General features: G+C 35.6%; 1 protein-coding gene across 7 annotated transcripts in view; it reads left to right on the top strand.

Annotated features, from left to right (window-relative positions):
* The first annotated feature begins 3,523 nt into the window (after window positions 1-3,523).
* LOC104910714 (uncharacterized) overlaps window positions 3,524-12,379 on the top strand; it is a 288,940-nt gene continuing 280,084 nt past the window's right edge. For all 7 annotated transcript variants that reach the window (XM_085222846.1, XM_085222850.1, XM_085222849.1 and 4 more), the window contains exon 1: window positions 3,524-3,637. The gene's annotated coding sequence lies outside the window, so the exon portion shown is untranslated. The remainder of the gene's footprint in view (window positions 3,638-12,379) is intronic.

Consider the following 12,379-nt stretch of genomic DNA (forward strand, 5'->3'; position numbering starts at 1 on the left):
GTCTTGAATTAGTTTGTAGACTAAGTCAATTTTGAGTCTAGCTGTAGAAGCTGACCAGATCTTTGCCCCTCTTGGGAGATGTTATTTGTTGACACATCTCCTGACTAGTGGGGTACAAAACTATTGCTATTGTGGGTTGCTTAAATTGAATTGATACAGATTGTTGAAAAGATGGTTAAAGAATTGATATAATTTTTCAAGCAAGAAACCAGTGTCTATTAAAAAAAAAAAAATGTTATTTGTCCATATCACAGAGAGCTTTAATGTAGCATAGACCTAACTTTCCATTTAGGATCTCAATCTAAAGGGATAATGATAAACTTCTCATTCTTCTGAAAATGGTTTAGATAATGAAAACAGACTGTTAGATTCAGGATGTTGTGCTGAGCTACTCAAATAAACCTTGTAAGTTTTATTCTTTTATACACACACACACACACACACACACACACACACACACACACACACACAAAATTGTAAGTTGTTGTCAAGACATGATTCAAAAAAATGTGTCACATGCTCTGACAGATCTAGAAGAATTTACATAAGCTGAAAATCTGCCTCTGAATTTTTTTGTCAAGAATTAACTCTGCACTGAGTGATCAAATAAGCAATCATTGATCAAAACTGTTCTATTTAATTATCCTTCAGTACATGCGTTTTCTACATGTTATTTTCTTCTGATTTAAAATTACCACTGATTTTATTAGGTAATCTGAAAAGCTTTTATGATAGCTCTTGTTTGCCTACTTCTTCTGAAGTTCTTCCTGTTTGGTTTTAAGCTGTTAACAAGTAATACTCATTCCTTAATGTCTTGGTTGGCTCATAGCAGCCTATGGAGAGGCATAATATTTTTCAAAGCCAGATGGTAGTATATTTTGCATCTGTAGTAGAAACAAAATTAGTACCTTGTGGAAATACCTTCTGCAGTTTATTTTGATTAATTTACTATGTCACTAGTCTTAATAATATTGTGTGTTTGCTGAGGGAGAAGAAAGGGATAGTTAGCATTTTCCATCAATATATATGCATTTTTTGAAGTTGGTTTCCTTCAGAAATTCAGCTTGTGAGATCCCACCATTTTGACCTGTTAGTTTATTCAGTTAATTGATTTGAGACTACTGGATAATTTCAACAAAATGGGTGCTGCTAGTTGTATGGGGCTGCTGAATCGTGGCTTGAACCTCTGATTGATCACCTGAGGCGAGCAATGAGTCAGCCATGGGAGCACAGGTGAAGGCAAATCACCTGTGCTGCAGGAAGGCGTGGAGCCTGGCTCCACCTCTCCTAGACCCATTTAAGAGCTGACTGCCAGTGGGGAAGGATCTCTCTGGAGATCTGCTCCATTGGAGTCCATCTTGCGAGCCCAGGACAGGGTGAGTGACTTTCTCTCATTGCTCCAATATAAATTACATTAGCCAAGCTCCTGGATAGATATACAGATGGTATATGTATATTGACTATACACCATCTGTATATCCATTGATTATACACTAGTTGTATCTGAAAGTTTGATGAACAGCTAGAAAATGCCTAATTAACAAGGACAGAGTTCAGACTTGGGTCATATGGTGCGTTTTCATTTCTTAAACATCCTTTTTTCTCTGTATGTATTTATTTAAAATGCATGTCCATGTAATAGTAAATCATAGATCTTCTTATTGATTTATAGAATTATGAATGGGGTATTATTTGAAGCTTTGGTGATATAATTAATTCTTCAGGATTCTGCTTCTCTTATGGAGATTCTAATCCAAACAAGAAAACATGGCTAATTTATCCATCTCTATAGAATTTCATGATTGTTGATTTTTTTTTTTTTTTTTTCCAAGTAGTTTATCTGAGTCATTTGCAGGGACTTTTTTCTTATCTAACAAGCAGACATACCAGGAAGTCAGAGTATTTTGAATCTCTTTGAAGTTTTAATTCAAAAGATTGTAGAACTAATGAGAAAGGAATTTTCTATTGGGAAACCAGATGTTCTTTGGTAGTAGTAAAGTGCATTTTTTCCTCATTCTCACCTATGTTGCAAAGTGCTAATATCATTTATCTTACGGATGAGTCTTAAAAGTGTTTTGAGCAATTTCAGTACTTGTTCAAAGTTCACACTGTTAGGCAGAGATTCTGTGAGAATATGAGAACTCATGGAAGTCTCAGATTATATATTGCTGCCACATGTATTCTTGCATCTGATCTGAAAGTTATGAAAAAACTTCAGTTAGATTTATTTTGATAATCTGGTTAATTCAGTCAAAGAACATGTCTCATGAAAAATGTAAAATAATACAGGTAAGGCTGGGCAAGATGAATATCACTTCATAACTTAAAAAACAGTTGTTCATATTCTGAAAACTTAGAAATTTTCTAAGTATTTTTATTTTAGTATCTTCTAATTATAGTGAGAACTTTTTAGGAGATGGTGGCTTTTCTACATTAGAAAAAGGATGAGTATGTCTCTTATAAAAAAAAAAAAACAGTTCTTTATATTAAAATGTGTTTTCAATAATTATATTAAGAGAAAACATTAGGGAAGGGGAAATGTGCATATATATATATATATATATAATATGCTTTCATAGAAATATGCACTCTAAATTCTTTTGATTTTCAAGTCAAATAGTGTGCAGTGTATTACAAATTAAAAGTTATATCAGAGACACCAGAGCAAATTTCAGAACCCAGAACTAGTTGTAACCTAATTTCTTACTTTGTGGTGCACTTCTTCTTCAAGTTATTACTGTTAGAACTGCTTTTGCTTTAAATTGTTAGGAATAAGAAATATATTTAGAATCACAGAATGGTTGAGGTTGGAGGGGGACCTTAAAGATCATCCAGTTCTGACCCCCTGCCATGGGCAGGGCTACCACCCACCAGACCAGGCTGTCCAGAGCCCCATTCAGTCTGTCTTTGAAAGTCTCCAGGCATGGGGCAGCCACAACCTCTCTGGGCAGCCTGTGCCAGTTCCTCACCACTCAGTAAAGGATTTCTTCCTAACATCTAACCTAAATCTCTATTTAGTTAAAACCATTCCTTCTCATCCTATTGCTATCCAATACTGTTTTATTACCTCCTATACTGAGGGAGAAAAAAAAAAAATTGTTAAAAGTTTTAACAAAACTTTTGTTAAAAGATTCTACAGAAGTTTCTGAATGCTTGTATTCAGCTGGTCTGAAAACCAGCTGAGTAGAGGGTGCCAATTACTTCCTGCTTGTTTGCTTGCTCAAAGGAAGCTGGAAAAAGTGCATGCCCTAAAACTCCACATGTAAGTGTCGGTGTTTGTTAGCTGGAAGAAAGTTATGTATGTGATTGTCACTGGAAGAAGAGCTGTTCAGGAAAACAGTGTTATTAAAATAGGATAAAATTATTAAAAATAGGCTGTTGAACTTGGTATATGTAGGGGAACTGTTAGGTCAGGGTTTGAACTGGTGACTGAGCACCTGCTGAAGGGGTGTGGCTGGCCCAGGGAGCATGGGCAAATTGTTTGCACCTGTGCTCTCCACCTGATCAGAACAGGTGGACCTAGGGTAGAGTGACCCTGGGCTCATTTAAGGGCCAGCCACTGAAGGGAGGGTTTCTCTTAGACCTGGACTGTTTCCTGAGAAAGAGTGCTGTGAAGACAGAGTACTTCACTAGTTGGGTGAGTTCTGTTCTTCTTTCTATATCTGATTTTTGGCCTAACTGTGAATATTTTGTCCATTATTGCTAAAAGCCTGTCAGAAACCATTTTGCTTCTCTGTAAGCAGAACAATATATTTATATGTATTTTTCTAATAAGTTTCTCTGACCACTTGCTATATACAAGACCTCAAATCATTCTGGACTGTTAACTGTCTTTAAAGATGTTCATGGAGATTAGTTGAAATGAGGAAAAAAAAAATTTATTTCTGCATTCTTATAATCAAAATTTCTTGTATTCAAAAGTATGTACTTGTACATTATTTTTTCTAGTGCACATGTAGCGTTCATCCTAATTGTTACAGTTGGATTCAAAAGTTGCTTGCTTTTAGTAGAGACTGGACAGCATTCCTTACTCTTAGAACAGTGTAATTTTGTAATTTAAACTGAGAGGCTATGGTTGTTGTTTTTTTTTTTTCCATTGTTAGTAATCCTTTCCTCATGTATATCTACTCCTATGTACTTGTGGGAAATCTTTGAATGGCATTCTATTGCTTCATAATTAAATGCAGTCTTTAACTGTTCTGCAGCTTCTAAAAATTTATATTAAAAAAAAAGGAAAAAAGGAATAAATATGTAATAAAGTACTGAAGCAAAGTACTGGTTTTGGAAAGAAATATGTACGTTTATTTACACATATATGACAGTGCATATTTAATTACACAGAAATCATTGGTCTGATTCTGTGTCCTTAGGACAGCAGAATAAATTCTCAACAACTTTCTGAAGAGGATTATATCCAGTATTGAATTAAATTATCTTATTACATGTATTTGTATGTATTAAAAAAAAGTAGATATTCCATGTTGTTTTGTTGGAGATCATTAGGTATTGTAATAGGTAGATGAAAATCACTTAAACTACTACTCATGCATTATATCACAACTTCTTGAAAGGCAGAAGAATGGATAGGCCCTGCAAAATAGAATGAAATGAGGAAATCAGTTCAGATGTTTCCTTTACGCATAGGGAATTGGACAATTTAAAACTTTGTTCTGTTCAGAACTTCACAAAGGCTGGTCACTAACCAGTGATTGCTGCGATTAATGGAAATATTTTTCTTGATCTTAAGGAGTTTTGTGTCATACGTTGTTTACTAGATCCCGCAGGAGAGAGTCAAATTCATGAGAGAGAGAGGTATCTTGTATATTTTGCTAGTAGCAAGTAGAAAATTCTTATTAGTTTGGTTTTTGCAAAATTTCTAAAACAATCTGTTGAGAAAATAAGGCTTACTGAACTGCTACTTAGAACCTGGAACTAGACTTTTTCTTTCTTTCATTGTGTAGACAATGTTACCAATCCACACCCTCCATAGTTGTGCAGGGGTCTTGCATGCATTGCTCTCCTGCATGTTTTACCTATTGCGTTCCTTATTAAAATGTTTCAACATGATTTTTAATTCCTTGTAATTTGTTTGTTGAGAAATGTGGGTACCTATTAATGAATGTAAAGGAGTGGCTGTTGCAGAGGAAAAGCTAGATTCTCTTGGGATCAATATTATTCGTAATAAATACACCTTTTCTGTTTTCTCAGTGTTCAGGTAAGCAAAGCTGCTAGTAGAATATTGAAAAATACTATTTCTTTTTTTGTTTGTGTGTCTTTGCCCTAATTATAGTGGAGGAAATGAAAGCTATCTTCATATCCAGTAAATCATATGCAGAGGCTCAGGAGTAGAACCAGATCATTATTATTGTGTTGTTTTTAAACTTTGATGCATTTGTATTTAACTTACAAGGCTGGGAGTGGAAGCTTACTATTGTTGTGCAAACCAAAATAAATTTCTTTGTACTTTATTTGATGAAGTGTTTCAGTATGAATGTGAGGTGTTGATGTGTTGACTTGTATGTCTGTATTCTTCCAAATGATTATTCCTATTTAGATGACAGCAACAATTTATCTAAGGTATAACAGATTGAAAATAACGTGAGTTATCACGCAAGCAGATGGTGCACAACAGTAACTATGGTTAATAAGGCATTTTTCCCCTGAATACCGATGTTAGCAGATGTGTCCAGACAAGTGAGGAATAACAAACCTGTTTGGAAAGCAGTTCCATCGCAAATTTGGTCTGAAATGAGCTGTTGAGTGTGATTGGGACATCTTTTGAGATAAGTTCCTTGCGGAACTTATTGGTGCTTTTAGTGGTTGTAGAATACAACAGCAAAAATGTACTATAGTGTGTAGTGAAAGGATGAGTGGCATTGAACCCAAATTTATAGTATGAGAGATTCTAAGTATGAGGAAGAACTTCTTTTATCACCGAGAGGGTGAGTACTGGCAAAGGTCCCAGAAGACTTATAGCATCAGTATTTGGAGAAGCATTTATTGTTGAGCTGGGCAAGCCCTGGCATCCTAATCTAACTTGTCTGCTTTGAGTATTGAAACTGAATTAACTGGCTTTCAGAGTTACTCTCTCTCCTGAATTGAATGAGCCTGTGATTAAAAAAAAAATAATAATAATAATAATAATAAAAATCTGTATGCTGAAGTTCTCAGCAACACTGATGTGAAATTCTCTAATTTTGAAAGGTTGGAAATAGAGTTGGATTTTTACACATTCCTTTTGGAGTAAGGGCTGTGTGGAGGAGTTTTGAGTAAATCATACAGTAAAATTAGCTTTAGGATTCAGAGAATTTAAAATAAAAGCAACTTCCATCTGATGTGAAATGTCAATTCAGAATAAACTTGCAACACTGGCTACAAAATGTTGAAATATTTTTGTGCAAAGTTTTTGCTCGCGAGCTCCATGTTCATTAAGGTAGCAGCTGTCCAACCTTTTCTTACTCTATTCTGAATCATGCATCACTTGTCCTCCTACAACTGCCATAGAAGTGGAATGAAGTTATCATTAACTCCTTGTCTATTGTGGCAGACTTTAGAAAAATTTAATCCTGTTCTCCTATCTGATCTTGATTGTATTTCTACTTTTTTGTAATCTGAGGCATGTATTAAATTATGGAACGCAACCTGGTTCTACTTTGAGTTTTCCTTGAATATCTGTAGTGTTTATTGTGAATTCTTACAGCCACACCTACCAGCTTAATCATCTTTGAAGATAAATCTTTGAAGAAATATTAAAGATGTAGTACTCTACCCTTTAGTTTTCTGAAACAAATTTCTTCCTGTTCCCTTACACAAGCTAGTGAATAGTGTCAGGTTTCTTTGCAAGGAGATGTGGATGTTCTAAGGGCTAGCATTTAAATGAAAGTGAGAGAGATGTGTTATGTATTTTATGTTCAATGAGTGATTACATAAAGGAAACTTAACATGGTCATCTAGTTGTATGATAACTCTGGATAGCAAAGGCACGATTCAGATGAGCATGGCACCTGAAAATGCCAGAGAATTCTATTGGAAATCCAGAGAATTCCAGGTACGAATGCAGTTAGAAGTAAGGCAGAGAAGAGTTTGTGAGTTAGTATGATTTTTTTGTTTCTGAATTCATTGTGTAGGCTAAAATGTAGAGTGATTGCTTTTGAAACTCCTTATAAGGTTAAACAATTTTATTTTTTTTACTTTTTAAAATTTTTGCAAGATTTTTTTCTGCTTTGTTGTATATGTTCAAATTTATGTAATACACTATCAAGTCTGAACTCTAATTTTTCTTAAGTTGTGAAAAACTTTGTTCTAGTGATTGACTGTTTCAAGGCTGATTGTATAAAAACAGCAAAAATAAAAGTTTGTCATTTATATCATTACTCAAATATTGACCTTAACAATAATTTGAATAAATATGAAATCCTTTTCCTTCTCTCAGTATCATTCCTATCATTGTCACTTGAAGTTGTAGTAATTTCTTTGTCACCAGTATGGAAGCTGAAGTTTTTTAAAACGTATTCTAGAGTTTGTGGAAAGTTTGCATTCTTATGAGTTGACTCTGTTTCAGTAAACTATAAACAAATTAAAAAAAACCACCTAGGTATCTGTAAAGATAGGTGGCAGCAGATATAGTTGCCCTAAACCAGTTTTGGATCACAGAATCAAAGAATTGTAAGGGCTGGAATGGACTGCCAGAGATTGAGTCTAATCCCCCTGCAAAGCAGGCCTCCTACAGCAGGCTGCACAGGCAGGCATCCAGGTGTGTCTTGAATATCTCCAGAGGAGGAGAATCCACAACCCCCCGGGCAGTCTGTTTCAGTGCTCTGTCACCCTTACTGTGAAGAAATTCTGTCATATGTTGATGTGGAACTTTCTGTGCCTGGGCTGTTCTCTGCAGAGCTCCTCTCCAGTAAGTCGTGTCCCAGCCTGTACTGATACTTGTTTATTCCTTCCCCTGAGCAAGACTCTGCACTTGCTTTAGTTAAACCTCATTTGGTTTATTATTTTATTATTTTCTATTGCTGAATGTCTTTGTTCAGTACAAATGGTCAAGATGACATAAGAAGTGCTTATTTCTTAGTCTTTAGCTGATAATAATCAGAAGAACTATACATGATTTATGGGGTGATACAGGGAGTGAATTGGGAGTACGTGGACAGGATGTAGTGCACCTGACTGTTATGTGCTTGGCATTCCAGGGAGGCTTGGGTACTGTGGGAAAGGTAATAAGACTATGAAAGGTATTGAAGTGAAAGCAGGACATAGAGCAGAATAATACTAAGTAGAAATTTAGTAGTGGATTATGTTGTTTGTTCTATAATTTCAGTGAGGCAACATGCCTTGATAATCCAATAAGGGGGGAGAAAGACCACATGGTAGAAAGGGAGAATAATGCTTAGAAGCGCTTCTAAAATGTTAAAAAAAAAAAAAAAGTGAAAGAGCAAGTCCATGTCTTCAGTGCCCACTGGTGATGGAATTGTGCATTGGCGAAAAAGGGGTAAAGGCAGTAGAACTGGATAAATATGGAATTTCATATCCTATGTTTGTTGTTGACCAGTTCTTAGTCCAAAGGTGGAACATACATCACAATATTTAAGGGTTTGTAGTAAGTTCTCAAGAGTAGTTTCATTACTTCCTGTTTTACTTGAATTTAAGCGTGCTCAGGGATTATTCCCATGCATCTTTTTCTAAAGCAGTTGATTTTAAGATAGACATTTAAAAAAAAAAAAGTTCTCACTGATCAAGTGAAATTCTAGATATTTTAATTTAAATTTTGTTTTATATTATTGCTTGTCTCTTAAGTTGTAAATAGTTCTACTTTGGAGTTCTTTTACATGTGTTACACTCTCTTTAGGTGATGCAGAGGGCTTTTCTACAAGGATAAAAGGAAGGTTAGTTGAAGGTTTCTGACAGGGAATGTTTTGTTGCCAGTTGGAGTTAGTGACTGTCTGTCAGATCTATCATCTATTTATTCTTATTGGGCATGCAAAGCACAAAATGTGAAGGCATCATACTGGTTCAGTGGGATTTTACTGGACTGTCCATTAAAGTCTGTTTTAAAATCCCATCAGAATACAAATCATGCTTCAAACAACGAATTTGAATCATCCAGTGGGAATACAGACTTGTTTCAAGCTTCATTTCTTGAACTGAGAAGTCTCAACTAAAGCTTTTATTTGTAAATGTACAGAGCAACTGCTGATTTTTCTTCTAAGAAGCTATGAGCTATAACTATTCACATGTAAAATGTCTCGGGACATCTGAGTTGTGCTTTAGGGATTTCTTAAGTTACCAGTGAACATCTGCTCTGTACCTTTTTTCTTTCCCTCTATGGTGTCATGTTTTGATGTCTCGGGCTCCTTGATCTACAGCATTTTTGCAGTACTCTATTTTTTTTTTATTAAGGAACTGACGTACTACAAATGTGTGCTCTCTCCGATTGAAAGCATGATTTCTCTTCATTGTAAAGTCCCCTCTAGATTTCTCACATATTCACAAAAATACTTCCCTGGCTTTGATGCTGTTTTGGGAATTTCTAATTAGGCCCACAAGCAGTGGTGATAGAGTCTAGAGAGGATATTTTGTTTTGCAATCAAGTTGGCGTAGTTCAGCACAGGCATAATTAAACAGCTGTATGTAATCTTTGCTTCATATGGGCACTACTATATTTCCTAGTTCATGGGGAGAAAAAATCACATTTTCTCCCAAATGTAGAAGCTAAGCCATCTGTGTGCAATTTCCCCTCCACTTCCTGGTCTTATGTTGGTAATGTCTAGTTTCTACTTCTAACCTGCAGTCTTTAGTCCTGGTCTCTCAGTTCTTTGTTTGTGGTCACAGCAGCCTACTGATCAGTGCTTTTCCTTTGACAAACTTTTTGTTTTGTTTCTTTTATTTTTTTTCCCCTCCCTCCCTATCTTCCAGTTACATTCCTTCTCTGGATTTCTCTCATTACCTTCCCTGGCTGTTTAGTCCAAACAAATTAGGTAGTTTATTCAACTACTTACTGCATGAGTCACCTCCTTTGGGATAGTAGAATGTACTCTGAGATAATTTTTTTTCCATTCCAAGGAAAAGTCTGCATTGTTGAGAAGAGCACAAAGTGTACTTTAACTCTTTTTTTGAAGGTAAATCTTTCAGGCATGTGTTTTGTATCCAGGATCCACACTGTAAAGCTGAAAGTGTAAATGTTTGCTGACAACATATGATCTGTATGTTTAGCTGTTATATTGGTTATTTTCATACCAAAAATACGGTATGAAAATCCACTAAATACATATCTCATGTGGTGTTATTCTGACACCACTGAAAACTTTTTTGTTCTAACTTATATCTGATGGTTTATCACAACTTTTTTTTCTTTTGAGCAATAGTGTATGAGGATGCAGATAGTAACTTTTCGTCCCTTTTCTTTCTAGTCTGCTCCTTTGTAATTTACTTCATAACTGCATTAGAGTCTGAGTGCCTGAAATGTTTTACTATTATGTTTTCAAGGTTAACCTACATGAAAGTTGCATCACTCTTCAGTTTTCAGTTTAAATACAAAATAAAATCTGTGAGGACAGTAGAGTATGTCATGTCTATGAAACTGAGTTTGGGATATAATCTATTGTTAGATAGTACTCTACCTGCAATAAAGTATATATTAGTGGAGGTGAAGGAGGAAAAGATTCCTTTGTTTGTTTTTGCTTGAACATAGCTAATTTTTCTTTAAAAGTACTTTCACTTTTCAGTGCAAGTGAGTAAAAATAACCAAATGAGTAGCTGTTACCTGATGATAATGTTATAGATCAATAGTCAAACTCCAAGTTTGAATTGGCAGAAATATTAAAGTATGATAGACTACTTAAGTGACAAGAATTTCTTATATGAGAAACAGCCAACTCCTGTCCTTACTTGGATCTCATATGTCCATTTCTTACAGAGTGTAAATGAATGTTGCAGCTGGGTAACAAAATCTCAACTAAAACACTACTTGGTTTTCGTGTACAGTACAGAGTTTTTAATACAGAGTTTTTGTGAAATTTTAATAGTCTCCTGAGGTAAATGCAACATGTACCTGTTGTAGTGAGTAGCTGTGAATGTTTCACTTCTGTATGCTTCTGATGGCTCTTACTGGCACACATTTGCCTAATGCTTTGCTTCCTACTTTTATTACCTCCTAGACTTTTCTTATCTGTAGTGGTGTGTACTGATCGCAGTTATTGGAGGTAGACATCATGACTTCACATAATAAACTAACCCAAGAAAAAAGTGGTTAAAAAAATCAAAGTTGAAAAATATACTTCCTTCTAATTGCTTTACCTGCAGCCACTGTTCTATAATCATCTTCTGAAAGCAGGAGTTCAAAGAAAACCTTATTTGTGGCCATTAAAACTCCTGATCAGGACTTTCAGGAGATACAACCCACTAGGGTTGTCAGTACATAGAAAATTGAAAACTTTTTGCTAGGATGGATACTTCATGGCAGGTTGCCATTCGGAGGGCTAAAGGGTTTGAAGGCAAGGAAGAAAGTGTTGAAGGTCCCTCTGTAGGAAAGACTAAATTCAAATTCCTACTCTTGATGGTCTGGATGTATTTTATCTAGTGACAATGTGGTGTAAAACATACAGATATGCCATAGAGAATAACACTGGCCTCCCTTTGACTAAGTCACCATTTTTCTAAACAGAAACTTGCATCTGCTTTTTTATTCTCCCTGATTTATGACTCCTTAATTCTTCTTTATGTGTGGCTGAAGAGTTGCTGATTAAGTTGCTGATTACATGGTTGCTGATGCAATCTCACCTGGGGAAGATAGTGATATCAGCCTAAGTTTATGTTCTCTGGTGGAGGCCCAAAACAGCTATGCGCGAAGTATATTTATTACTTGAATTAAACAAAAGAAGCAAGACAATTGCTATTTGCCTATCCATGGCAATAACTAATATTCTGGAGTTGTTTCTCATTTTGCAATTTTTCCTGTTGACTGGCTCTGGCATGCCACCTTCTAGTGTTTGTCACAAATCACCTTCTTTGGTACATCACCTTCTGGGTAGAGAAGAGGAATATTGTGAACTAGCCTTCAGTGGTTGAGTATTAAGTCTTAATTCTGTCATAACATGCCAAAATCCAAGTGTCTGCACAAATGTGGATGTTAGTAAAATGACAAGAGCTGCCCTGAAGTGAGAGACACTCAGTAGTGTGCAATAAATCTCCATGCAGATGACAAATTCATTCTCTAGCCCTGTTTTGGGAATTGTTCACTTGGTTTCCATAGAAGAGGGAAAAATGCTGCTTCCCATCCAACGATAAGATACTACTTCAGATGATCTGGCCTGAAGTTGCTGTCTAAATATGTCTCTCTCGGAGAGAATTCTTGACAATCTATGTCTTGCAATTTTTTCCA

The sequence above is a fragment of the Meleagris gallopavo genome, chromosome 4 (assembly GCF_905368555.1).
Source record: "Meleagris gallopavo chromosome 4, MGAL_WU_HG_1.1, whole genome shotgun sequence".
NCBI lineage: Eukaryota > Metazoa > Chordata > Aves > Galliformes > Phasianidae > Meleagris > Meleagris gallopavo.